The 27,379-nt window shown below is 34.2% G+C and overlaps 1 long non-coding RNA gene across 2 annotated transcripts; it reads right to left on the reverse strand.

The window, feature by feature from the left end:
- Positions 1–5,869: 5,869 nt before the first annotated feature.
- On the reverse strand, positions 5,870–23,618 carry LOC140603375 (uncharacterized). 2 transcript variants are annotated; one of them, XR_012006353.1, is made up of 4 exons: positions 23,548–23,618; positions 22,859–23,048; positions 9,665–9,797; positions 5,870–5,986 (listed from the first exon to the last, which is right to left on the reverse strand). It is a non-coding gene; the product is annotated as an uncharacterized lncRNA (long non-coding RNA). The 2 variants fall into 2 exon arrangements; XR_012006352.1 differs by lacking the exon at positions 5,870–5,986 and adding an exon at positions 7,907–8,071.
- Positions 23,619–27,379: the final 3,761 nt, after the last annotated feature.

The raw sequence follows: 27,379 nt of genomic DNA on the forward strand, positions 1-27,379 counted from the left end.
TCCCTAATTGGCATAACAGGTATCCATCAGTGTATTATACAATCAAGACATATTGTTACAGAATAAATTGCTAAAAAAAAATTATCCAAAATCCAATTTATAAAACCTGCATGATAAAGTTTCTTTTTAAGGACTACAGGTGCACAGAATTGGCTTAATTAAAATCCTTTCTGAAGTATATCCTCATTTTCCGTGAATGATATTATTTTATTTTTATTGTGTTTTATTTTACTTGATTCTCTCACAGTAGAATGAACACCTATGTACACCAAACCAGAGAATAATATATACAATATATAACATATACAATAATTTGTATATACTTGTGTGCTCACTTTTGCTCTTTACTCATAGTAAACATTCTAATTTTTGCCTTTATTATTTTCTCAACTTGTGTATTATGCTACAAAGTTTGTTGCTATTGTGTGTAGTTTAATATTACTGATTTTCATGGCTGTGTAATGGTTCATTATATACGTATGAAGATTTTGTAATCAAATCTTCAATCTCCCAATGAGCGCCTAATTTGTATTTTTTCTGGATTTATTTTTTTAACCTTGCATAAGAGATGATAAGAATGCTAGGGGCACCTGGGTGGTCTGACTCTTGATTTTGGTTCAGGTCATGATCTTGGGGCGTAGGTTGAGCCCCATGCCAGGCACTCTGTGCTTGGTGTGAAGCCTGCTTAAAATTTCTCTCTCTCTCTCTCTAACCCCCCTCCCCCCCACACTCTCTCTCTCTCTATATATATATATATGTATATATATATATAGAGAGAGAGATATGCCTAAAAATGGAGATACTAGTATGTATGGTAGGCAATGTTCGATATTACTCAAATTGTTTTCCAAAGGTTATACCAAATTTTACCCTACAGTAGAAGCCTGTAAAATATTCAATCAGTCATTGGCCTCTGAAATATTTGATATATTCGATGAATTGATCCTGGATATTTTACCAACTGACTAAATGTAAAATATTATTGCAATCTCGATTTGCATTTCCCTGATCACTATGAAGACTAAACCTTTGTATATTGATGGGCCATGTTCTTTTTTTTCTTTTTGTAATTTTTATTCCCTTCACTTAAAAAATTCTAGTAGTTATACTGAATTATCCAGAAATACCAGAACCTAGTGATTCTCCAAACACATATTAACTGTTTGGATTGAAGTACTTCTAAAAACAACTAAATATAAAATAGGCTTAAATAAGATAAAGGAAAATTACTTTGCTTTTCAGCTACTCCCTGGACCAATAAGGTATCCCCATTATGTTCTATAAACATACTTGTTATTTAAAAGAATATATATCATCATTATAAACTTAGTTAATAATAATCCAAATGTAGATATATGAATTAACAGAATAGAATACTAAGCCTAGCAATAAATTATATTCTATTGTATGATAATATTTCATTTCAGATAAAGAAAGCATTGCATATTATTATATAATAAGATTTTGTTTCAGATAAAGAAAGACGATAGTTAAGTAAAGACATTATTAGTAGAGGGTGTTGAGAGGTCTTGCTTGAAATCTGAAAAAATAAATTAGATGACCCATATTTCAGACATAATGCTGATATTAATTTAAAGAGATTATTCAAAAAATTGCCAAAAAAGGGAAACTAACATATATTTGTAAAAGAATGAAATAATCAAATAACTTTATATATGACAGATATGACCTTAGATATGATATGATTGTTTTAAAACCTGGGGTTATGAAAAATCACAATGAATCATTATACAACTTATTAATAGTTATATGTATTTAATAAAAATATATATTTTTAAAGCACATAAGTGCCTAGTAGGTGACCGGGCAAAGAAGATGACAGGCAGTTTGCAAAGAGAAAAACAAAATTAAACTAAACTAACAAAGAAGAGGTGAATGGTTAATGTTCATAGTCATCAAATAAAGTGTAGATTAAACATAGTATAATTTTATACTTTAGAAAAGTGGATCCTAATACTAACTATGTGCAGGGATTAGTCAAATAGGTACCCTATATGTGGTTTTTACTGGTTCCTATGTGTACAACACTGGAGGGAAAGCAGGTTATGAAAATGAATTAGAAACCATAAATGTTTCATAACCTTGACATAGGAACTGGTTTCCAGGAAACCATCTTAAGAAAATAATTTAAAGAAAGAAAAGAAAACCTGTAGGGGAAAACTTCTCATGGTATTAATTTAATTAGGACAACTATTAATAGCTTAGACATCAAATATATATGTGAAATTAAGTTAAATTACCCCTTTAGGCAGAAATTCCTTCTCTTTATTCTCCAACTGTATATTTCAGTCATCTAGCTGTAGCATCATTTAATTCAGGAATGGTTTTCTGAAACCTTCAACCTGTCCCTACCCTTTGATTCAGTCCTGACTTATATGTCTTTTCTACATGGCTTCAGAGTATCCTGTGAATGACTTAACCTTCATTAGAGCTTTTATTTAGACATATTATTGCCTCAGTTCCTCTATTTGGAAATGCAAAGCTATTTTCAAGATTTATGGAGAAGCATACATTTTCATGTTTAGCTCTGGGCTACTGCTCCATGATAGCTATCTTTGTCCAGACAAAAATGAGGGGAAAATCCTTTATTCCACAAATGTCCACTAACCATCTGGTATCTTTTACAGTGGTTTGAGTTTACACTTCGGGAAAGTGAATATTTCAAATTGTTTACAGAAACTCTTACTCTGCCTTTCTACCATTCCAAGGAATTTCCATCACTCCTTCCTTCACTCAGCATAGTTGTCTGACATGTAATCTATGTAGCATTTTCTTCACATACCAACTGTCCTTTCCTTCTTGTGATCAGAGTCCAATTTTTCTCACTGTTTAATTTTCTCAGGCCAACTCATTCTGCTTCTCCCTTCTTAGCTCACATAGCCATATATCCATTGATTGTGGTGTCATTTTTTTGCCTCAATTATTTTATAAAGTTATTTTTCTAAGCAGAAAATTATAAAATAACATATTTACCATCTATGTGTTTTTACATTTATTAATTGTACATATGTGTTTACCTGTCACTTCTCTTATTCATTATGAATTCAGTAGAATCAGATACCACTCTTTTGTTACTCATAGCATCTCAAAAAATGCTTTTTATAGGTGTTCAATAAGTATTTTTTTAGGTGCTCAATAAGTACTCATAAATGATAAATAAATGAGCAATATTCTGGGCGATTTTTTTCCATTTTTATTTGTTTTCATTTTATTAATTTCATTTTTGTTTTATTGATCTCCAGGCAGATGTCATGTGTTCTTTGTTATATAAAAGAAATTAATAAAAACATATAATGATTAAAAATACATAGTATATGTAGAAAATGCTGTGGAGAATTCACCAAGAAGTTTCAGATAAAACTACCGTCTTCTGATCAATGACACAGCACAGAGTAATGATTCACTACTCTGTTTAGAAAAACATGATCTCATAAACTTTAAATAGAAAGTGGTATTATTGACATAAATACATACTAAATTCAAATGGAAAGCTACCTAGATTTTGAAACTTAAACCCATTTTTGTTGTGATTCAGCATACACCTAAAATTTGCTAAGAAAGTTGATTGTAAGTGTTCTCACCACATACACACACACACAATTATAACTACATGAGGTGATGGATGTGTTGATTAACTTGATTACAATAGTCATTTCACAATGCACAGTAAATCATAATGTTGTACACCTTAAAAATCATGTTATGCAATGTAAATATATATAATTTTTTATGTGTGAATCGTGCCTCAATAAAGCTGTGGGAGAAAGGAGCAAAGAGGACAGGAGAGGAGAGGAGATAAAAAGGAAAAGAAAAGAAAAATAAGAGGATCCTGTTCCCCAAATCAACACTCAACTGCCATGGACGAAGAGGGCGTAGTTGTGGGATTTCAACTTGCTATATATCACTTTTATGTTGTTGTTTTTTTTTTTTTAAGCAGTGAATTTATAAAATTGATAAATTGGCCTTTTGAAATTTTTATTTATCATAAAATAATAGATATAAATTTGGGATTGCTATTTTAGGTTTCATTCTAACTAAAAGAAAATTTCAGTGATACTGAATAAAACCAGGGATTTTCATTTCCAGGTTATGTTCTGACACTAAATAATTTACTTCAATCAATAAATTAAACCTTTTGGGCCTAAGTCTCTTCATCTTAAAATGAAAATCTTGGGAAAAGAATAAATGTCAGATTTATCATTTTAGTGTGCTTTTTAAGGTCTCTCATAATGCTTAGAAAGTTATGCTTAATATATATATATATATGTATATATACAACTTTCTCTCTTTTTCTCTCCTTAAATAAAACTTTGAAAAATTATATTTGGTATTTATTTGCCTAGTGAATAAGATTTTGTAGAATTAACAATAAAAATAATATTTTTATTATTAAATTATTAGTGCTTTATATAGATAGGATTATCTATATGCAAAGGATATTTTTTTTGCAAAGGATATTTTAAATTGAGAATTCTACCTATAGGGATGCCTGGGTGGCTCAGTGGTTGAGCATCTGGCTTCAGCTCGGGGCATGATCCCAGGGTCCAGGATTGAGCCTGAGGAGCCATTGGGCTCCTTGTGGGGAGCCTGCTTCTCCCTCTGCCTGTGTCTCTGCCTCTGTGTGTGTGTGTGTGTATCTTGTGAATAAATAAATAAAATCTTTTTAAAAGAGAAAGAAAGAGAAAGAGAGAATTCTACCTACAGTTGCATCATCTTTTTAAAGATTTTTTATGTATTTGAAAGAGAGAGCACAAGAGGGAAGAATGGCAGGGAGAGGAAGAGCCAATTCAGTGCTGAGCACAGAGCTCCACATAGGGCTTGATCTCATGACCCTGGGATCACAACTTGAGCTGAAACAAAGAGTCTAATTGACTTCACCACCCAGGTGCCCCATAGCTGAATCATATTTTTATTTTATTTTTCTATTGAATTTGATCTAATTTAGTTATATGAAGTCTATAGTATCTTATATACTTGTGCATTGTATTTTGAAGAAACTCTAGCACATATTCTACACAAAGGTTTTTTTGTTAGCTTTCTATTTTTTCCTATATCCGAACGTTTAAAGACATTACTCATATAAAAAAATATATAGGGGATCTTGAGTGATGTAATGGACAGTATTCTCAGCAACAGTTATAAAATAAGATTTGAAACTTGTTCCCATAGGGCTATTTCTTGTACAACCCTTAATAAATGCAGAGTGTCTAACATTACAACTCAATAAAGGTGATTCCGTTATGGAAGAAAATAGCATTTATCGAATGGCCATAATGTGCCAGACATTCTACATTTATTACCTCAATAATTTTGCTATCATTGAGAGATGGATAGGACATCCCAAAAGAGAAGTGGAGAAAATGCCAAGGTAATGGATCTAATATTGGACAGCTTGGGACCTGAATTATGATTCCAAAGTCTGACTTTCCACATAATCAAAGCATCTCCTGCTTGGTCTGAGCCAGTGTTCTCCTTCTGGTATCCTGACTGGTTAATGATTGTACTTAGCAGTCCAGGAAGGGTGGATCACCTTATTTATTGATATCAAATTTTAGACTCCATCAGGGCTTGTTGAGATTGCTAGGCTTTACTGCCAGAGATTCTGATTCAGAAAGTCTGTGGTGGGGTTCTTGAATTTTCATTTTTAACAAGTCACGAGGTATTGGAACTGCTGTGGTTATGGGCACCATGTTTTTAAAACAACTAGTTTATATGAATGCACACCAGTATATAGAAGATGGTTCCAAAAAGGGAACTTAGGATGCTTAAAAGAATTGATAAGCTACCATGGAGATAGAAAACTCATATCAATAATGATAATAACAATAATAATGATAGTATATAGCAAGGGAATTATTGTGTACTTTATTGTGACATATAGAGCAAGGATTAGTTACTGTTGAGTGCCTACTAGGTAACAGGTATTCAGGTAAATGCTTGACGTGGAAGGTAGTCTTCAAGATACCTACAAAGTAAATAAGCATAGGAAAAGTGACAGAGCATGAGTATAAGTTTTTGAAGGGTGGAGTTTGTTAGTCAACAGTCCATTTGCACAAAGAACCCGGGCAGCGCTCTGTGGAAGAACCAGAAGTACAGACAGCATCCATTGCCTTGCTGTTGAGGCTTCTTTTAATAAACCTCTGACTGCAATTATTCTGGTTTGTCTTCTTGCCTACTATTAGTTTCATTTAGTTGCCTTTAATTTTGTTCAGTTTAGTTTTAGTCTTCCCAGAGAAAGAAGTGAAAAAGTTTTTAAGTAGCTGCTCTGCCTAAAATATATATTTTTTCCTTGCACGTCCGTATCACTCTCCTCTAGCTCACCTTTTATTCTTAAAAGCTTTCCTTTTCTCTTGTCTTTCTCAACCTTAAATTAGTGTTCTCTAGAGTTTTATGTTCAACCCCTATTTTCTCTAACAGTTCTAAAATATAACCCTTTCATGATTGGTCATGTATTTATGCTTTTGAACTTTCTGATTAATTTTCCTGGGCCATCCTTTATCTTTCTATCCATCCAGAATATTAGTCTTCAGCTCAATTGTCACCCCTATAATGTGACCCCAGTTTCCTTTAAAAATTTCCCTGTGATTTCAAATATTTGCAAAGATCTTGAATATTGTCTGCATCAATTTGTACATTTATCTGTCTATGTATTTATGTTTCTAGTCTCTCAAATGACCTTGAGGAGCAGCTCTCATGTCTTCTTAATTTTTGTGCCCTTCCCTTCATGACTTCAAAGAATATCTGCTCCATCTGAAAAATGTAATGAATAAATGGTTGATATCACGAGTCACAAATAATAAATATGTTCTCAGTACTGCCCAGGAAAAGCCCTAAATAGGAATAACTAGCATAATGGAAGTGGTCACTTACTTCACCATCTATATTATCTAGATCTAGACTGCTATCTAGAATATTCCCCTACATTGCTCTAAACCTTTGGATTTTGAGGCTGCTTTGTTTTCTGTTTCACTGTCAAATTCATTCCGTTGCTACAAAAGCCCTGAGAATAAATCTATTTGTGGTGAGTAGACATTCACCTTTTTTTTTTAAAGATTTGATTTACTTATTCATGAGAGACACACAGAGAGAGGCAGAGACATCGACAGAGGAAGAAGCAGGCTCCACGCAGGGAGCCGGATGTGGGACTTGATCCCAGTACTCCAGGATCACACCCTGGGCAGAAGGCAGATGCTCAACTGCTGAGACACCCAGGCGTCCCTGTAATGTCCATTATCTAAAGGATTACTCAAAGAAGTAGATAGAGTCAAGATTGAGTCATAAGGAGATACAGAAATATAGGAAAACTATTAATGAAAATCCAGCAGGAATAATGTAGAACCAAGTTCATGAATGTGCAACAAATATATATTAATACAAAGATGACTTAGAAGCAATGGTATAATAATGGGTGACAGAGTCTCAGACATGGTGATAGGGATTTAGAACCAGCTATTCTACAACAAGTTTAAGAGTATAGACTCTTGGGTACAGGTACTAAGACAGTGTGATCAAATGTAGGCTTGTCTTGTTTTGTGGCTCACAAGTGAATCTTCCCTATCTAATATTAGCATATTAGCATGTATCTCTAGATTCGTGTGCAGAAGATGAATGAGATAAAACTCCTAGGTAATGATTAGAGGGGAGAAATGTCAAAGAACTCAGGTATATCTTGTCATCTTTTCTTTCGTTGTTATGCGCATAGCACATGGGTTTAAGGTAGAAAGATCTAGATCTTATTCACTTTTATGGTCATGTATGTAGCAAATGGAAGATTCTCAACAAATCTATTAAAAAATAAGTAAATGAATATTTTTTTTCAAGTGGCTTCTCACCAAAATACATTCAACTCAGTTTTCTTAATCAAAGGGCCAGCAGTTCTCTCAATTCAACATTTTATTTGTTTGTTTGTTTTCATTTGGGCACTTTTAAGCTTGCAGTAGTTTCTTAGGAAGCTGTTGCACAATTTTCTGGTGAATTATAGGCTTGGGATGACTTTGAGAGTTCCTTGGATCCATTATTTTGCCTCAAGGCAGTATTGGGACTAAATAAACTGAAAGAAAGTATGGAAAAATTCACAGTTTTCCCTAAGAAGTTAGTTGTTTTACATCACAAAATAGCATACTTCATGGTTGTCTTTCCTTTTTGATTGGTATTAAAGTATTTTACATGGTTACTTTTAATTGTGTATGTTAACTGGGTTAAACCATGTCATTATAAAATAATTGTCATTTTTTTCTGACTTCAGACATTTTCTCATGGCTAAATTTCAGGTAGTATTAAATTCACCATCACCCAGAGATGTAATTTCACTTCTTGAAGACACACAATATCAATGTTCCAAAATAGCATTGTAAAATAATTGTTTCTGATTGGCATTGATTACTCTAAATAATTTTTTCTTCTCTATGGGTTCTGAAATCACTATATGACATGCTCAACTGTGTAAGAACAAGCTAAAACTGCAAAAAGAAATGTTGGCAAAATTTTAGAAATAATTAAGAATTATGTAAATAAATGTGTCTTCTGATCAGTTTATTATTTCATGAAAAATAATATATTTTATGTATATTATGGAGATACATATATGCAATATTGTATAAACATCAGACCCAAGGACTTTACTTGTGATATGTATTAATTATACATTAAAATATCAATTGCAGCTGTTGTACCCAAACTATTTAAACATTTCAAAAGAATATAGTTTATTTCTGGTACTAAATTTTTCTTGACCCTAGGTATACAAATGCAAGTAAAGCCAAATTAGTGGTCATAACCTTTACTGTGGAAATACACAAATAGTTAACTTTAGCATTATTTTGTGAATAAGTAGAGATGTATGTATGGATGGATTCCTAAGCCAGCACAGGAATTCTTAAATTGTCCTGGGTTGGGGTAGGTTGGTAGAAAAGGATCACAGTAGATTTTAAGGAAAATGATAATCTTTAGCTGAATGTTGAATAAGCAAGAATTAGCCCAAAAAGTTCATCTATCCACTTTTCCACATTTCTATGTCTACTGCCACTGTCTAGCCAATATCCTCATGTACTTATATTATTTAAAAAGCCTTTTAGTCTCTTGTGTATCCACAAATTATTATTTCTAAGGCTGCCAAAAAGATTACATCGTTAAAATGTATATAAGACAATGCCTGTACCTAAATGTTTTCAAATGGCTAAAACATGAAATAGAATCCCAATGCTTTATGGCCTACATAATGACTAAAAATATTCTTTAAAAATATGGCCTCTGCGTACTACATCTTTTTTTTTACTGTACTCAGGCAATCTGACTTTTTTTCTCCTTCTCAAAAACTTAAAATTTGTTTCCTATTTATAGATTTTAGATTTATTTCTTCCTCTGCATTAATTTATAAGTTTCTCATGGCTGACTTTAGGAGGTTTTAAATCCTTCCCTCTCCCCTTTTTTTTGGCATTCCTACTATAGATAGGTCTCTGGCTTGGCCTCCTGAATCAGGGGGCTGGTTTGACAAATGAGTGTACCAGTAGTGATGCTGTGTGACATCTGAGGTCTTTTTGGCTGGATCATTCATACTTTGGTGTTAAGCTGTTATGGAAGAAATCCAGGTTTTGTGAAAATGCATTATTTTGAGGAAGCAAAAACACATGGAGAGTCCACTTACATTGTAATCAGCAGTAAAGGTCTTTAAGTCATCCCAGCCCAGGTACCATAAATGTGATGTATCTTTAAATCACTGCAGTTCTCAACCATTCAGCCATCCCAAGCTTTGAGCCCTCCAAGTTGATGTCAGAGATCTGAAACAGAGAGCAAATCATCCCATTGTGTCATGTCTGAATTTTCCACAAAGTTCATTTGTATAAAAATCAGTTGTTTAAGCTATCACATTTTGAGATAATTTGTTATGCAACAGTAACAGGTATATCATATAAATCTTGTTGCAATAATACCTCCTCAGATGGACTCCATCACCAAATTTCATTAAACATAATATTCATATCCATACTATTTAATATAGCCAAAGGCTGAAAATAGCTCAAATGTTCATCTATAATTGAATTAAATGTTGGTATATTTACACTGTGGAGTATTATACAGTAATTAGAATGGAAAACGTATACTTACATGCAAAATATCAACAAATTATCAAAAAATGTTGAACAAAGTAATTGATGCAAAAGAATACATTTTATGTGAATCCTTTTATTTAAAATAAAAAAAAACAGTAAATTACTTCTTGTATAACTATTTATTGTAAAAATGACAAAAGGGCAGCTTCTGGCGTACTGGTAGTATTGCTATTTGGGTCTGGTTACAATTTGTACACTCTATGCATAGTATACAACAAGTTTAAATAGCTTTCAGCTATTTCTTATTTTTATAATATATTCTTTTTTTCTTTATAATATAATTTATTGAGAATTATCTGGTATTATTCAATTAATTTCATTTATGATTCCTTGTTACCCTCCTAGAATGCATTGACGGTAAGAATTATTCTGTCCTATTTATTTTTTTTATGTCTTTGTCAGTTGAATTGAATTAGTGTCAAACTATAAAATATTAATATTGTGTAATCTTTTGTAAATTATTTTTTAAGAATCTATTATATTATTTTATATCAATTTAGAAACATTTAAAAGGAAGAGCTAATTGGAGAGAATCATGGTAGATTCTGTAATTGAACTCAAGAGTATTTAACCTTTAAAATCATAAAAACGTATTGTTAAAACTACCGTGTCACATCCCAATTAACAGAATTAAATCATTGTTTTATGCTAAAATTGCAAGTTTTAAATGTAATATCACAAATTGGAACATCTTCAGAGTAAAATAACTAGGAAACGAAAACAACTCCAAAACATATGTTGTGCAAAAGTACTGAAGGTTACCAACTCTCACTTATTATAACTCTATCTCCTGTTTTGTGCCTCTGTGGATTCTACTTTATTTAAACAGCATGACAGAGCTTTCTGTTCTCCTAAACAGAAAACTCATAGTGATTTATTAATTCAACCATTCATTAAAGACAAAATCTTCACCCAGGCACTTAGCACCTGAACTTTGATCTCTGTCTCCTCATGTCATGGAGTATCTTGGAGAGAATGCTGGATTCTGATTGGTTTCCTTCTGCCCTATATTCTTGAGGATTGCATTAGGCTATAATTTGGGACAAAATTAGGATTTACTTTGCTCATTTCCCTTTACTCAGCAATTAAAATTCTGTGATGTCTTTCCAAAAGTTTTTTAGTTGTTTGAAATACAGTAAGTCAGGTGCCCATTATTATTTTACAGTTGGATGCAGAATTATCACCGTAGTGTTAAAGGTGTAATTTTTGCATTTATATAATGTCTGTCTCTATCCTTAGACTGCAATAACCAGAATAGAGCCCTACCATTTTTAAAAAATAAAAACAAACAAACCAATAAAAACACTTGTTAACCCGCATCTTGCACACTGCCTGATATGTGGAAAGTAAATATATGTTGAATGAATGCTTTAAAATAAATGGCTTTATGTATCCAAAAGATTGCACTATTTCACACCATTATTCATTGAGTTATCACAGGCAAATATACTTAAAGAGGATGAGTAGTGTACCTAGTTACTCCATATATTTATTAGGTACTAAGACTCACCTTGCTACAAAGCAAATGAAAGTAATATATTTCTTGCCACATTTATATTTGTATTTAATTTCACAATAACCCTATGTAAAATTATTATACTGATAAGTGAGAGTCATAGAATTTGCCATTTGTCAAAATTTGTACAATTGATGAGTGTCAAGATCTTAATATTAAATTATTTCTTTTTGCTTCAGCACACTACCGAAATTATCTCCAACTACATTGGCATGATTTGGATCAAATATACCATTCATTGCTTGGTACTCTTCTTGTAAAAAAAAAAGTTATTTTTTTCACGTTCATGATTTCTTCAGACTAGTGTATTTTATGAATGTAAATGTATTAATTATATGAAATTATAATTATTTTTCCAACCATATTGCAACTCTTTGAATGGCAAGAATCATTCCATAATGCCCACATCCTTATATATGTGTGAAATATAAGTAGTTGCTATATTAACTGATTATATAACATTAGATTAGAATCGTTATACCATTCATTGTTGCTATATATATTTATGCAATAAAGGTATATCTTTGTATCTCATGTTTACCCACAACTAGGAAACAGAAAAGAAAAAAGAAAAGAAAAAAGTCTGATATGCTTAAAACCAGGGAGATTTATAGGTATGCCATATATAAATACAATTCACATTCTTTTGGATCTTTTTAAGTTTTTACTTAAATTCCAGTTAGTTAACATACAGTGTCATATTAGTTTTAAATGTCCAATATAGTGATCTAATACTTTCATACATTTGGTGTTTATCACAAGTCTACTCCTTAATTTCCATAACCTATTTCACCCATTCCCCCCACCACCTTTTTTGGTTCTGGTTATAGCATCTGTGCCATTTTCTTCTTCTGATCTAGACAGCTTTCATATTGTATCTGCAGAAAGCTCGTCTACTAGTGGGAACACTTTGCACCCTAGTGACTACTGTAATTGTATACCGGGAGGTTATTAATGTCTAAGGTAAGAAGACCTATCTCCAATGCTCCAAATAATACTTCTTTGCCTTCCTTCTTTGGCATTTATTATTACTGATGAAAATTCATGCTGAGCCAAGGTATGTGTGAGATTTTCTCTTCCCATATGATTGCTTGCTTATAAACTGGCCTTGCTACTATTGAATCAGACTTGTGGGAATTACAAAGATATACAATTTGGACTTAAACTAGGAATATAAATGCCTTCCATATAAACAGAAAGATAAGTGTCAATGTGCCATTCTGAACTATTCTTTTGTATATATTCAATTTCTTGGAGTAGTTTTTCTGACATAATCAAAAAATAGAGCAACATGAAAATTTAAAACTGATAAAGATAGGTGAGTGGGACTTACTATGAATTTCTTCTCTCATTCAAATATTTCCTTATCTACAAAGCAAAGTTGGAAATATCATCCATCAGATTATCTCAAATTTTCCATATGATTTAATTAGTCTGTTAATGTAAACTTCTAAATGTGCATACTTCTATTTTTACAGGAAAGGCTTATATAAAAAAGAAGGTCTCTGTTTAAATTAACTAAAGTCTTTCATCAATCTCTGCCCAAATGTGCACAGGAGAACACTAAAACAAATAGCCTTTATGTGATAGTACCATGAATTCTGGGGAGAATCAATAAATATTCATTGCAATATTAATTGAGTCATTTGAAGTGAATACACATAGGGCACTTCCTGGGTGTCAGTTGCTTAAACTATTCATTTATTGTCAACCTAAGATAAAAAAAAATAGGCTTACAAGACAACTGCGAAACAGAAGCACAGTACAAGATGTAAATACTTGGACGTTCTTCAAGGCAAAATAAGTGTAACGTTTTGTAGATTCTTAAGCATGTGGGACTGACTTCAAGAAATCTATGTACTCTCTAAAACTGCATGTAAATATTTAGGTATAAGTAACAGCTGCATTTCTCCGAAAAGAGGTCCACTGCTTTTAAAAAGCCCTCAAATAAGGTCATATGTCATTATTCTATTTTATTAATTGTACAATGATCCCATAAAGGTCTATTTCATCAGCTTATATGTATGTCCCACATACAATAATGGATCAAAAAATAGGATACTTGCATTGTTATTTCTCATCTAGAATAGGTGAATGGAGAAAGTCCTATTGTTTCCAAATCCATGTTTTCTAGTTATTGGAAAAACCTCATGTTGATTTAGTGTGCATACCATGAAAAATCGGATAGGTTATATACTTTGCAACATATGGAACTTGGGTAATACTGGGGAGAGTAAATAAAAAAAAAGAACACCAAAGCACTCTTGAAGTAAATAAATAAATATAGAAAATGAAAATCATCAGAAACATTATGGACAGGCTTAAAAGTATAATAAAACAAATACATAAAAGTGGCTTTTGGCAAGATGACATTTATTGAAAACAGATTTCATGTAAAGAAGGTATCATTTAACTTTAATTGGTTACAATAAAGAAAAGAGTTGAATAAGTGGAACTGAAAACTATATAAACATGTAATAACAGTATGAATAAACTCCTGAATTACTGCCTATGAGGAAGGAAAGGAACTCAGCAGCACCTCATTCAGAGGAATGAGGCAGTGTGAGATCTCTGATGCAGTGTTCTGCCTTGGGTAAAAAAGAGGAACTTCTACAGAGCTTCAGCAGAGGTTCAGCTAATATCAGGCAGAGCTGATGAAAAATGGTTTTAGGAAGAGGAAAAATTGTTCTTTTGATTATGAGCAATTGATTCCACAATTTGATCGTGTTTAGAGATTTGGGGCAGATTAGTTGTAAGAGTTACGGTCATGGGCGAGAGGGGTAGAAAGGAGCAGCTTCAGAGGCTAAGGGAATGTGAAAGCCACAGGGAATATCTCTTCTGGTTAATAGAGATTATGTGTCATCCCTCAACCGCCCCAACGTTTGTTCAGATCTGCTGCTGACAGCAATCTATAACTCAGTGAGAACTGTCATCATGTCTTCTGGTGATTTTTGTCTTTGCAGCTGCATTTCGATCATATCAGTGAGTGGCTAGAAGCATTCAAGTCTCTGGAGGAAAACTAATAATGGACAATAGAGAAAACAAGTGTTGACTTGATAATTACCAGAAAGTCCTGGACAAGACCTGTTAGCCAAGGTTCTGTTACTATTGGTATTTGATAAGAGAATAGTTCTTACCTCTACCCTGAGTCGGTAGAAGGGGAACTTAGATATCTATACATTTGCAAAAACTTCTTCATCCTCTTGATTTACCCAGAGAATCAAGATTAGAAGAAAAACTTCAAAATCTCATTTTAACAATAAAAATTCTTAAGGCAACATAATGGGATAATCATATCCTTAAAAATCAAGTCAAAAAAGACAAAAAAAAGTATAGAATTAGTGATTTCTGTCTTTTGGGGGTTTTATCCAAATGTCGGAGCTATAATACCACAGTCTGCTGCTTGGTCTAACGTTTGATCTAATCATCGGACTGACTCATGTAGATATTGCTGATTTAATGCTCATACAATGACTACTACGATGGGCTATATATTTTGTAATATATGGAACCCCAGCAATACTAGGGAAAGGAGATGAAGAAAATGCTGACCTGATGCTGACGACTTCTAGAGAAACTTGAGGTATGTTCAGTTTTAGATCTCCTATTGGTATAGAAATCCAGGAAGTGGTTGTATGGTATCTTTTTAACTGGAAAACATGAATGCCAAGATGGGTTTCCTGGAGTTCCACTGAACTGTGTGGTAAATAGTACATGATAAGTATTTTTCAGTGAGGCTCAAGATTGGTCTTACATTGCTGTTATGGTCAGTAAACCAGGACTCTGGGCCAAAGGTCATGCCTTGATTCCTGTGATTTATCCTAGGGAGAAGCCACTGGAACTTTCTGATGATATGTTTGGGGATACTATATTAAATGTCTACTGATTTATCCATATTTAGTTATATTTGAAATTGCAGAATGAAAGACAGAGGATGAGATCTCCAGTTGTGTGGTGTCTTCACATGGGGATAATCTGTGATGTTACTGTTGATCGGAAGGTTTTGAGAGCTGGAGAAAGGCAACTGAAGTTCCCTATTTAGTCTTGTAAGTTTCAGCTTCAGTGGTTAATGCACTCACTCAGTTTTCTCTGAGGACTTAGGTAAGAGACAGAGATATTTCTTGGTTAAAGGCAGAGCCTCATAGAATTTCTTTATTATTATTTCAAAAAAATGGATTTCTTTCTCAACATATTTCTCAATATTTCTATTGTCAGAACAGTTGCTTTAGGCAGGGAACACCTTTTGCCAACCAGAAAATAAGTAAACCGATAATGAATTTGAAAAACATAGGGAAGATTGTATCTGAATAAACCCATTTTAGATATTCAAAAGGCCTACAGGTTTTAACTCCTGTCCATGTCTAGCCTGTATAGTTTTCCCAGAACTTGAAAAATGAGAACTGCCCCAGGATCATTCTTTTCACTCTTACTGAAATTTCCCCATTAATGCTCATTTATGATGGTTCTCAATTGTTTTCTTTCCACAGTGGAAAGGAAGTAACATTGCAAGACATTGTCTTAGCATTTTAGGGTAGACCAAGTATTTGTCTTGTTGCCACCAAAGACCATCTGGTTGGAACAAACAATGTGATCTTTTCCTGTGTGGTATTAGAGAATCAAGTGCTTGAGATTAGAGTTGACTCAAGTCTCAATTGACTCTACTCAATGCCAGTAGTCAAGAGTTACTTTGCGCCTTGATTTTTGAACTTTGTGGATAGCATAAAGCTTGTATAGCATAGTAACCATCTAAAGAAATGCCTTTTGTTTCTTGAATTTGCTTTATTTGCTTTACAGTATGTGCCTCCCACTTATGATGGCCAATGCCTTTGGAGGAAACATCTAGGAGGGCTTTTACATGATTATGATATTTAATAGAGGTAGCACCTGCAATTAAGAGGCTGTGTTGCTTTTTTTTTAAGATTTTATTTATTTATGAGAAACACAGAGAGGAGAGAGAGAGAGAGAGAGAGAGGCAGAGGCACAGGCAGAGGGAGAAGCAGGCTCCATGCAGGGAGCCCAATGCGGGACTCGATCCTGAGTCTCCAGGATCAGGCCCTGGGCTGAAGGTGGTGCTAAACCGCCGAGCCACTGGGCTGCCTGGCTATGTTGCTTCTAAAGCAGTATAAAATCATTACCTACTTGAAGAGATTATCTGATGTCTGTATAGACATTTCCTGTCTACTCTCTAGATAACTGATCATTTTAGTAAAAGCTACAATCTGACAAACCAGTGCAGATTTGGCCCCCAGAACCTGGATTTAAGCAATTTGAGTTGTTGTGCTTGCAAATTCAGATTAAAAACCTCTATATTCTGGATGCCTGGGTGGCTCAGAGGTTGAGTGTCTGCCTTTGGCTCAGGGTCTGATCCCGGAGTCCTGGGATCGAGTCCCACATCGGGCTCCTTGCAGGGAGCCTGCTTCTCCCTCTGCCTGTGTCTCTGACTCTTTCTCTGTGTGTCTCTTATGAATAAATAAAATCTTTTAAAAAATTAAAAATAAAATGAAAAAAATAAAAACTTCCATATTCAACCTTCAGGTAGAAGCAATCCAAAAGGAATTCTAAATCTGAGTTGTCTAAGTAGATTTCAAGCAGGTTTGAAGCCAAAAAATTCCCAGTGAGTGCATGAATATCCCAAGGTATACCATCCACTGCAAGAAGAAAATAATCTGTAGGGTTTAGAATCTTACAGCAATGGATATGAATATGTATAAAGATAAGAAGGATTTTGTAAGAGTTCAGTCTAGTAGAAGGAAATGTCTGCATGGTATGAGGGACAAAGAGGTTGTGTGGGGATGTTAAGAATTTACTTGTTAGAAGTCTTAGTTAACTTGGATGTTGCCACAATTATGCCTGAATAAGAGGATAGGCTTTTGCTGCAGGATCCAAAAACAATGGGTCTCTGATTTTTATTGTTCTGTTGAGATAGAACACAGAATCTCACCATGGTCTTTCATGTACCAATAGAAAGAAAGGTTCATGGCAATGTGGAAGCTCAAGAGTAAGGGAGTTTTAAAAGGGAGTGTTCTTTATTACAGAATGCAGCCTTTAATAAGTCTGTCCAGGGGCAAGACATAGTTTGTGAGAGTTTTTGTCAGGTCATGTATTGGGCTAGCTAATTCAAAAAAGTTAGGAATCCAATATCGGCAGCATCCAATGACCAGTATTCAAACAGTATTCTACAGAAGAATTATCCAAGGGGCTTTTGGTAATTAGCCAGAAAATTCAAGAATAACATTTAACCTTTGAAAAAGAAACACTCCAATACACATGGCAGGGGAGACAGACAGTGTCCGGTGGCAGTCCTTCAACAGTCTTGTTTTTTTTTTTTTTGGTTTTTGTTTTTAAGATTTTATTTATTTATTCATGAGAGACAGAGAGAGAGAGAGAGAGAGAGAGAGGCAGAGATGCAGGCAGAGGGAGAAGCAGGCTCCATGCAGGGAGCCTGATGTGGGACTCAATCCAGAGTCTCCAGGATCAGGCCCTGGGCCAAAGGCAGAGCTAAACCGCTGAGCCACCCAGGCTGCCCCAATAGTCTTGTTTTTAAACAAGCCCTTCAGCAAAGGGCTAGCCAGATCAGCTGAGATCCTTAACAGTTCATGGTCTCTTGTATCTTGTTTCTTGGGCTCGGATGCTATCTTGTCAGATTTAAATTCTGAGACATTGGTAGGAAAGACATCAGATAGAAAATGATCAGTTTGAGACATTATTAAATTACAGTCTGGGGATAATTTTTCTGAATGTTCCAGAAAGAGGCTTTCTAGTCCATATTTAATAGTACTCTGCTGTATGCAAAATCAATCTATGCTGGGACGCCTGGGTGGCTCAGCAGTTGAACATCTGCCTTAGGCTCAAGATATGATCCTGGAGTTCTGGGACCAAGTCCCACATCGAGCTCCCTGCTAGGAGCCTGCTACTCTCTCTGCCTGTGTCTCTGCCTCTCTCCGTGTCTCTCATGAATAAATAAATAAGATCTTTTTAAAAAAATCAATCTATGCTAAAAACATTCAGCAAACAGAAAAGCATATCACTAGTGAAAAAGCCCAGAGGCAGGAAGTGGCTGAGACAAATGCTGAGTCCAAGGATCATTTGAGATTCTTACTTGTAAAATCTGTTCGCTACTCCAAGGACAAATGATGGAAAACCAATGACTCTTATGGTAGAAAGGCTAGACACAGTATCAAATAGAAACAGAACATTTTGTATTTGCAGTTGTGTTAAAATGTTTCCCTTTTTTTACTAAGGGAAATTGTAGGCTGACCAGGGCAACTAATACCTCATAGAGATGTTATTCTATCAAAGTTTGTCCTTTGTCTGCTTAGGGTCTGTCTTCCAAGTGAAGGCAGAATAATTGTTCTTTCAGTGACCATTGCCTTTACGAAAACTATAGGCATATTTGTCTTTCCTGATTTAGACATGGACATGCGTTCATGCAAATGCCTGATCAGAGGAGCTATTAATTTATGTCTAACGTTTCTTTCCTTCTATATCAAACTATGTTCAAAGTGCACAACAATCTCTTGATGTTTCAGGATTAAGACCATCCACAAAGAAGGTGAGTAGGCCAGTTGTAATATTTTCTCCTGAATGAGAGTGCCATAGTCTCTGAAGGTAGAAGTGAAATAGCCTTTAAAGTCTGAGCTTTGGGCAGCCCGGGTGGCTCAGTGGTTGAATGTCTGCCTTTGGCCCAGGGTGTGATTCTGGGGTCCCTGGATCGAGTCCCACATTGGGTTCCCTGTGTGGACCCTCTTCTCCCTCTGCCTGTGTCTCTGCCTCTCTGTGTCTCTCATGAATAAATAAATAAAATTTGTATTAAATAAATAAATAAATAAATAAATAAAATCTGGGCTTTTACATTCTTCCCCTTTATAGAATTGGATATTGATCAATTAATACCAACAGCAAAAATCTCAGCATCAGATACTAAAGGGTAGTCTTCTCTTTTATACTCTTTTTCTATTCATCCTTGGTCAAACTTTGATACATATATTTGATGTCACTTGGGTTTCAATCCATCCTGTCTTCCTTAACCAGCTTTTTCTCATAAATCTTGTGTCTTTAAGATGATGGATTCAAGACTTGTTATAAGCTGCTAGAAAAATCCTATACTCTATGAACTTTCATTCTTCCTCATGAGGGTTTGAAAAGTTGTCAATTAAATTATACAAATCTATTTTTAAGCAGGCTTTAATGTCATAAGACAAGCAAGGTAGGTCTCATGTCTGACAATAGTATAAGAGATCAAGAAGAGATACTTCCCAATGAAAGGGTGTGGTAGAGGAAGGGGGAGAGGGTCCATGAAAGTCCTGATACAAAGTGATGGTGTGGGAGGCAGACTTCTAGATGGTCCACATGACCTCTTGATGTGATTTCTGTGATTATTTTACATCACAAAAGGGATTTTGCAGATGTAGAGGTTGCTGATCACTTAACTTTAATATAGGGAGAGTATTAGGGTGGACCTAACCTAACTATATGAGCCCTTGAAAATAGATATGTTCTTAGACTAGTGACAGAAGAGACAATCAGAGACAATTGAAGCTTGAAAGAAAATTAATGTACTGCTGCTGGGTTGGAAATGGAAGGTATTTTAAGAAATGAATGTAGGTGGATCTTGGAAGTTGAGAACAGCTGATAGCCAGCAAGGAAATGGGGACTTCATTCCTCTAACCATAAGTAACAAATTCTACCTATCACTGAATAAGCTTGGGAGTGGCCTCTTCCCTTGAGCTTCCAAATTAAAGTGCAGTCTGGCAAATAACTTGACTTTGGCCTTGTGAGGTCATAAACAGAGGACCCAATGGAGCCCACATGGAATTCTTACTTACAGATAAATGATGTAATAAATGGATGTTGTATTAAGTTGATAAGTGTGTGTTATTTTGTTATGCAGTAATAGAAAATTAATATGAATAGAGAAGAAGTCAAGGCATAAAGGCCCTGATGTATGGCCAACCTAGAGTTGACTCACAAGAAGAAAAGGAGAATTTGAGTTCTGATTTTAGATTCTTCATATTTTTATTAGCTTTTTATAAGGAGGCTTTCAAGAAAGCAATTTTAGAATTTTTCTGTCATTTAGAAGCCTCTTGATATAAAAAACTAACTATGTTGCTCATGGAATAATTGTAGTCGTCGAACCCTTTAAATCTAAGATGTGACATGGGTGAATTACTTTAATCTCAAGGTCCTGAAGTGGCCACTGAGATTCTAAATTGTTGTTGATAAAATTCTATAATAGCTTCAATAGTTAGTGCATGACACCATAACATTTATACATGTAAGATGCTGGAGATTGGGAGTTTCATTTACTGACTGTTGATCATCTATACTAAAATAAAAAGAACAAAAAAGATATATAAGAAGGTTCCATTAATTTCAGTTCAACATCTCACTTCATAACAAGTGTTGATTAGTGAAAATAATTTAAATCAAGAGGCCTATTCCAAGAACTCTAAAGAGAAAGAGTCAAATTTAGGCGGTGTTCAACAGAAGAATGTAGAGCATTGGTTAGAAGCAAGATCTGAGAAAGAAAGATAACAAAGGTATAGGTCCTGTGTATTTTAGCTTTGAAGAAATGACTTTGGCTTAGAAGCAGCAGATCCAGCCACCTCCACGCCACACCAAAAGCTGTAGAAGCAACATTAACTGGAGAGCTTCTAGGCAAGCTTCTAGGCATCAGCTTTAGTTCCAAATATCATGGCTTGACCATAACCTTGGGAAATAAAGGTAGATTGTAGCCAGAGGGAGCAGCTGAAGCTCAGCCAGTTTCCATAATAGTTGTTGTAGGACTGTTTTCATAGAGGGGATGGACTATTTCTATAACTGGATAGATGTTGTTTTAGCCATTTGGGTTTAGCAAAATGGTGGAAGGTGGGGTGGAATAGTTGTGGGGCCCAAGGTTACCAAGACTCATCATGGAAATGTTAAAATCTGTTAGGATCTTTCATAAACAAAAAGTTTATACGCAGTCCAGTGAGAAAATTTTGTGAATAATTTACAAAAAATATATATCACAAGCACACTGACCAATACCAAACCTATCTGTTTCTTTCTGTCCCTTTCGACTATGTGAATAGACTAATATCTGGAATAAAGTTCATGAAATATTGAGGTTAGTTACTTTGACTTAAGTTAACATGAGACCAATTTGTCATTTTCCCCACTTAGTTTATATGTTATTTATTACTAAGCATTGATCATTATTACCAGTAATATTAAAATTATATTGATTATAATTATATTGAAGACTTAATATTTTATAAAATGATTCAGTCAGTAAATGATGCCTAATTATGTTATTTTGATTTTAGTTGTTCTTGTTAACTTTATCAGTTTTATGCATTTTAAAATATTTTTTCATTTACATTTTTTTGGCCTTTATTTCTACATTCTTTTAATGAAATCATTTTCATCAATGCTTTTGACAATAATGGAAAGTGAGAATTTTAGTTTTTCATAAGTAGAGGTTGCATAGAAATATGCAGAGCTTCTAAAATTGGTATACATCTTACATATATTCTAAAAGCACACATAACAGTATAATTCCATAATCCATTTCTGGGGGAAAATAGCAATATAGTCATAGGCTTCCCTTGATTACAATGGAACTCTTCTCTGATGTCCATAGGCATGAGGAATTAAAATGTCTAAAAAGAAACATAATTTTTACCCTTAAAGATAGATTTCCTCTAATGAATACTTATCCAATCTGAAGAATATATCTGTGTGTTGAATGCCTATTTAATGACAGTAAATGAGAAATGAATGATTATTTATAAAATATATTTAAAAAGCTATATATCAATGTTATCAATAGTTTTTGGTAGACTAAAATTATCAACTTTCAAAAATCTCCTTGTTAACTGAATTTTATAATTTTATATTATAAAAGTCATTGTTTTCATAAAAATAGTAAAATAAACAATAGATAAAATGAAAATAAGAGGGATTTGACTATTTGTAAATAGTTTACTTTCTGAATACATGAAAAGCCAAATGTACCTTCTCACCACTTTTGTTGAAAGTTAGTTTGCTTTATATCATTTTCTTTGTTGAACATTCATAATTCATAGATTTTTTTTTAACTCAGAGTTTTCAGAATCTTTAAGATAACAAAGGAGTGAAAATAAATGTTTGGCTGAAAATGAATTAAAAACAAAGGAAATAAAAATAGTGTGAAATATACAAAATTCATAAAAAATGGCATGGTACTTACAAGATGAATTGAGAGAGGATTGCCTGGGTGGCACACTGGGTTGAGTTTCTGCCTTTTGGTTTCAGCTCAGGTCTGATCCCAGAATCCTGAGATTTGGCCCCAAATTGGGCTCCAAGCTCAGTGTGGAGTTTGTGTTTCTCTCCTTCTCCCTCTGTCTTCCCCCACTCTTCTCATTTTCTCTCTCCCCTCTCTAAAATATATAAAATAAATTTTTAAAAATAGACGAAGAGTTACAAGATCATGCTATGCTAAACACACACACACATTATACACACAAAATTAAAGAAAAAGTCATATTTTTTATAAAATTGTTCTATTTATGAAGTTGGTATTTTTACTCGAATTTAAAAATTAAAAAATGGTAAGCCTATTTCTTAAACCAAAGTGTAGACTAATGAAATTTTTAACATATTAATTATTTCTAGTAGTGTTAATTTCCTTCCAAGCACTTAATATTTGTTTAACCAGCCATCTTAGTATCTACATGAATAATTTAACATTAATTCAATATCAGTACTCTCAAAACGGACTAAATAATATATTAGCAACATTTCATGCTATCATTCCTACAACAGGATACTACAGATAAAATTAAGGCAAGAAACACACTGCGAGGGAAAATTCATAATAAAGAAGTTTTAAAATTTATTTTAAAATATTTTATTTATTTATTTGAGAGAGCCACATACCAGCTGGGTGAGGGGCAGAGGGACAAGCAGACTTCTAGCTGAGCATAGAACCCATCTCAGCTAGATCCCAGAATCCCAAGATTGTGACCTAAGTAGAAATCAAGAGCCAATTGCTTAACCAACTGAGCCACCCAGGTGCCCCAAGAAGCATTTGGATTTTGCTTTGATTTTAATGCTCTTTAATTTTCAGTAAACTACCCGAACTACTTGTTCTCATAGAGTGGGTAAATTGTATTTGACACACATGATGAATCTTTGACTCATAAAACAGGACACTTTCAGAATTCTCTATTTATGTCATTCAGATTATTAAAGGTGTTTTGGAAGTTATCTCTCCTAGCTTTCTTTTTGACTTAAAAACTTTCATTTTAGGGGATCCCTGGGTGGCGCAGCGGTTTAGCACCTGCCTTTGGCCCAGGGCGCGATCCTGGAGACCCGGGATCGAATTCCATGTCGGGCTCCCGGTGCATGGAGCCTGCTTCTCCCTCTGCCTATGTCAAAAAAAACCTTTCATTTTAGTAAGCTCTATTCTTTAATGTCAAAATAAGAAAGTTTTCTTTTTGAGATTTTATTTATTTATGAGAGACACGCAGAGAGAGAGACAGAGACAGAGACAGAGACACAGGCAGAGGGAGAAGCAGGCTCCATGCAGGAAGCCCGATGTGGGACTCGACCCCAGGTCTCCAGGATCAGGCCCTGGGCTGAAGGCCACGCTAAACCGCTGAGCCACCTGGGCTGCCCAAAATAAGAAAGGTTTTAATGAATGATTATATAACTTTTTGGAAGAAAGGAAATAGTGAGATACTGGGTCATTTTTGTCCCATTACAAAAGAGCCCTTATCATTGCTGATAGGTGGGACAGAGACTACCTTGGATAATCAAAATCTTACTTAATAAGAAATCAATAGGCTGCCCGTCCTCTAGAGAGCTGGAAATACATGATGACAATTGGTATCAGGGATACTTCAGAGAATATTGTAGTTTAAGGGGCTACTTACATGTTATCAAAACTAAAGGAAGAATATCAGAAGTGGGATGTCTCACATATAACTTGTCTTTGTTGGTAGCGACTTTCAAAAATGTGAATGATCCAAAAACTTGTTCAGACAAACTATTTCTAGCATATTTTCATCATTCACTGACTTTTATGCACACATAGTCATTAATGGAGCTTCACATATTTTCACATAGTTTTTTTTTTTAATCATCACAAGCATTTAGTTCTGATATGAACATAGATGTTCCCTATCGTAAAGCTGGGGACATGAACCAGAGAGACAAATTGCTGCAATGTCACTCCACCTACAACAAACAAACAAAAAGCTTGACTTCTAAAGCAGGCTTTTGCTTCTAGGCCTAATAGATTTAAACTGAATTAATATGACTCTTAGTATTCCTTTAATTGTCTGAAAATGAGCCAGATCTCTTCATTTCTTTTAATCTGGTGCTAAGTCATACTGTGGCTGGCATCATCAGCAGCAGCAAGGGATTGCAGAGCTTTTTGTTTTTTTGGGATTTTTTTCCCCTACTTTTTCAAAGTGCTGCTCATTAGCCACTTAGCCATACTCAAAGATCTTAATTATAGTTTTTTAAAATGTAAAACAACTTATGCAAGTATACACAACCAAACAAGGCATTCAAAAGCATTCCCATGAGCAAACTGATATGCCACTCACACAAGATTTTGTATTATTTTTTGGAAAACTAAAATCTCTGTAGGGGTATTTCTAATGTTTGTTGTAATGTTTCTGCCTAGGCAGTAAAAATATAAACTATGGATAGTTTATTTGCAGCTGAAGATATGCACCCACCCACCAATCCTTGCCACTCCAGAAAAAAAAAAAAAAAAAAACTTAATTACTTACTTGCCATGCCAGATTCTTCTTAAAAAATGATTTTCTTTTCTAAAAAAAGTGTTTTAAAAGTGGTCTTTGATTCTCTTAAGACAAGTACAGTAGTACCAAGGAGACTTCTTTGGGGTGGAACATTGAACAAAGTTCTGGGACACTTTTTCTTCAGTAGAGCATTTTCACTTAGTTCTATAAATTATATGATGTTATTGGGAGGAAAGAAAGAATTCTATTGCTAAAATAAAGTTTGGAAAATTGTGTGATTGGCAAATAGTAAGTACTCAAAAATTCCAGTTGAATGAATGTGTGTTATTTTTAGATATAAAACATTAATGGCAAATTAGAAGAAAGATTGGAATAGAAAGTAGATACAAGAAGGCTATTTGTAGGAACTTACTGCAGTTGTCTAGGGAGAAATTATATCTGGTATAAGAAAATGGCAAAGGGAAGAAAAAAGGAATTTGAGAGTATTTTCCAGATGCAATGCCTACCATGGGTAGGAAGTTATTGCCTATGAGTTTAGTGAAGCTTGACTCTAAGTTGGATTTCAAACAAAAGAACCAAAAGAGTTATCTATTAGATGAAGAAGAAGCCAGAGGAGGAAAATTTGAATGCACTATGGGGAAAATAAGGATATGGAGGAAATGAAATCTAGGTAAAAGCAAGATATATATATCACCTGCTAACTCATTCGCTCTCTTTTGTTGTTGAATGTAAATAGAACTCACCAGAATCTAATGAACACTGGTATTTTACATATAGGGAAATAATTTCCAAGACGTTTTGTGCTTTTAATTGTGCACGTGGTTTAGAGACAGTATTATTTTTCTTGTATCAACCATGTCTTTTTCTAATTTAAATCTGTAATAAGATACATTGCATTTTTAAAAACCATGTCCAACATTGGACATAACAGAGATATTATATAATAATGATATATAAAGTAAGATGGTACTAAGGAACAGAAATTGGTTTTCAAAACACTTTAAAGTGTATTAATTTTTTTTAATTTCAAAATAGTTTTTATTACTGTAACACTGAAAAAGAGAGGAGATAAAATGAGATATAAACCAAATCAGGGGGATCCCTGGGTGGCTCAGTGGTTTAGCACCTGCCTTCCGCCCAGGGCATGACCCTGGAGTCCCGGGACGAATCCCAGGTTGGGCTTCCTGCATGGAGCCTGCTTCTCCCTCTGCCTGTGTCTCTGCCTCTCTCCTTCTCTCTCCCTCTCTCTGTGTCTCTCATGATTAAATAACAAAATAAAATCTTAAAAAAAAAAAAAGCCTTCCTTTAAAAAACAAACAAAACAAATCAGGATGAAATAGAAGAAATAGCATAAGAAATGTGTTGCTAAAATAAGAGAAAGGTTAGAAGTGCTAAAAAGAAGCATAATACCCATCAATTGTGGTATGAGTATTAGAGATGCTTCCATTTTATTTTTTGCAGTTTCCATTTTATTTTTAATTTTTTTAAAGATTTATTTATTTATTCATTCAGAGAGAGTGAGAGAGAGGCAGAGACACAGGCAGAGGGAGAAGCAGGCTCCATGCAGGAAACCCAATGTGGGACTCGATCCCGGGTCTCCAGGATCACACCCCCGGGCTGCAGGCGGTGCTAAACCGCTGCGCCACCGGGGCTGCCCTTTTTTTAATTTTGAACTATAAAGAGTGAGAGGTATAAGATCAATATTTACAAGAGACAAATAGAATGAGTAAATTTTTTTTTTTTACGAGTAAAAATTTTAAGGGTAAATTTTGAGAGTAAAAATGACATAAAACAATTTTTAAATTCAGATCCCCAGATGCGGTTCTATTATTGCCTGTATCTCCCTCTCTTTTTTTGTTATTGTGTTGTTAATACAGTTTTTTGGGTTTGCTTTTATCTTATTTGAAAATATTATTAAACTATGAGTAGGATTGAAATGGTTTTGAACAATGAAAACTGACATTTAACTCTTCTGGTGAGTTTCCAATCAGTTCAAT

This window comes from Canis lupus, chromosome 14 (genome assembly GCF_048164855.1).
Source record: "Canis lupus baileyi chromosome 14, mCanLup2.hap1, whole genome shotgun sequence".
Classification (NCBI taxonomy): domain Eukaryota; kingdom Metazoa; phylum Chordata; class Mammalia; order Carnivora; family Canidae; genus Canis; species Canis lupus.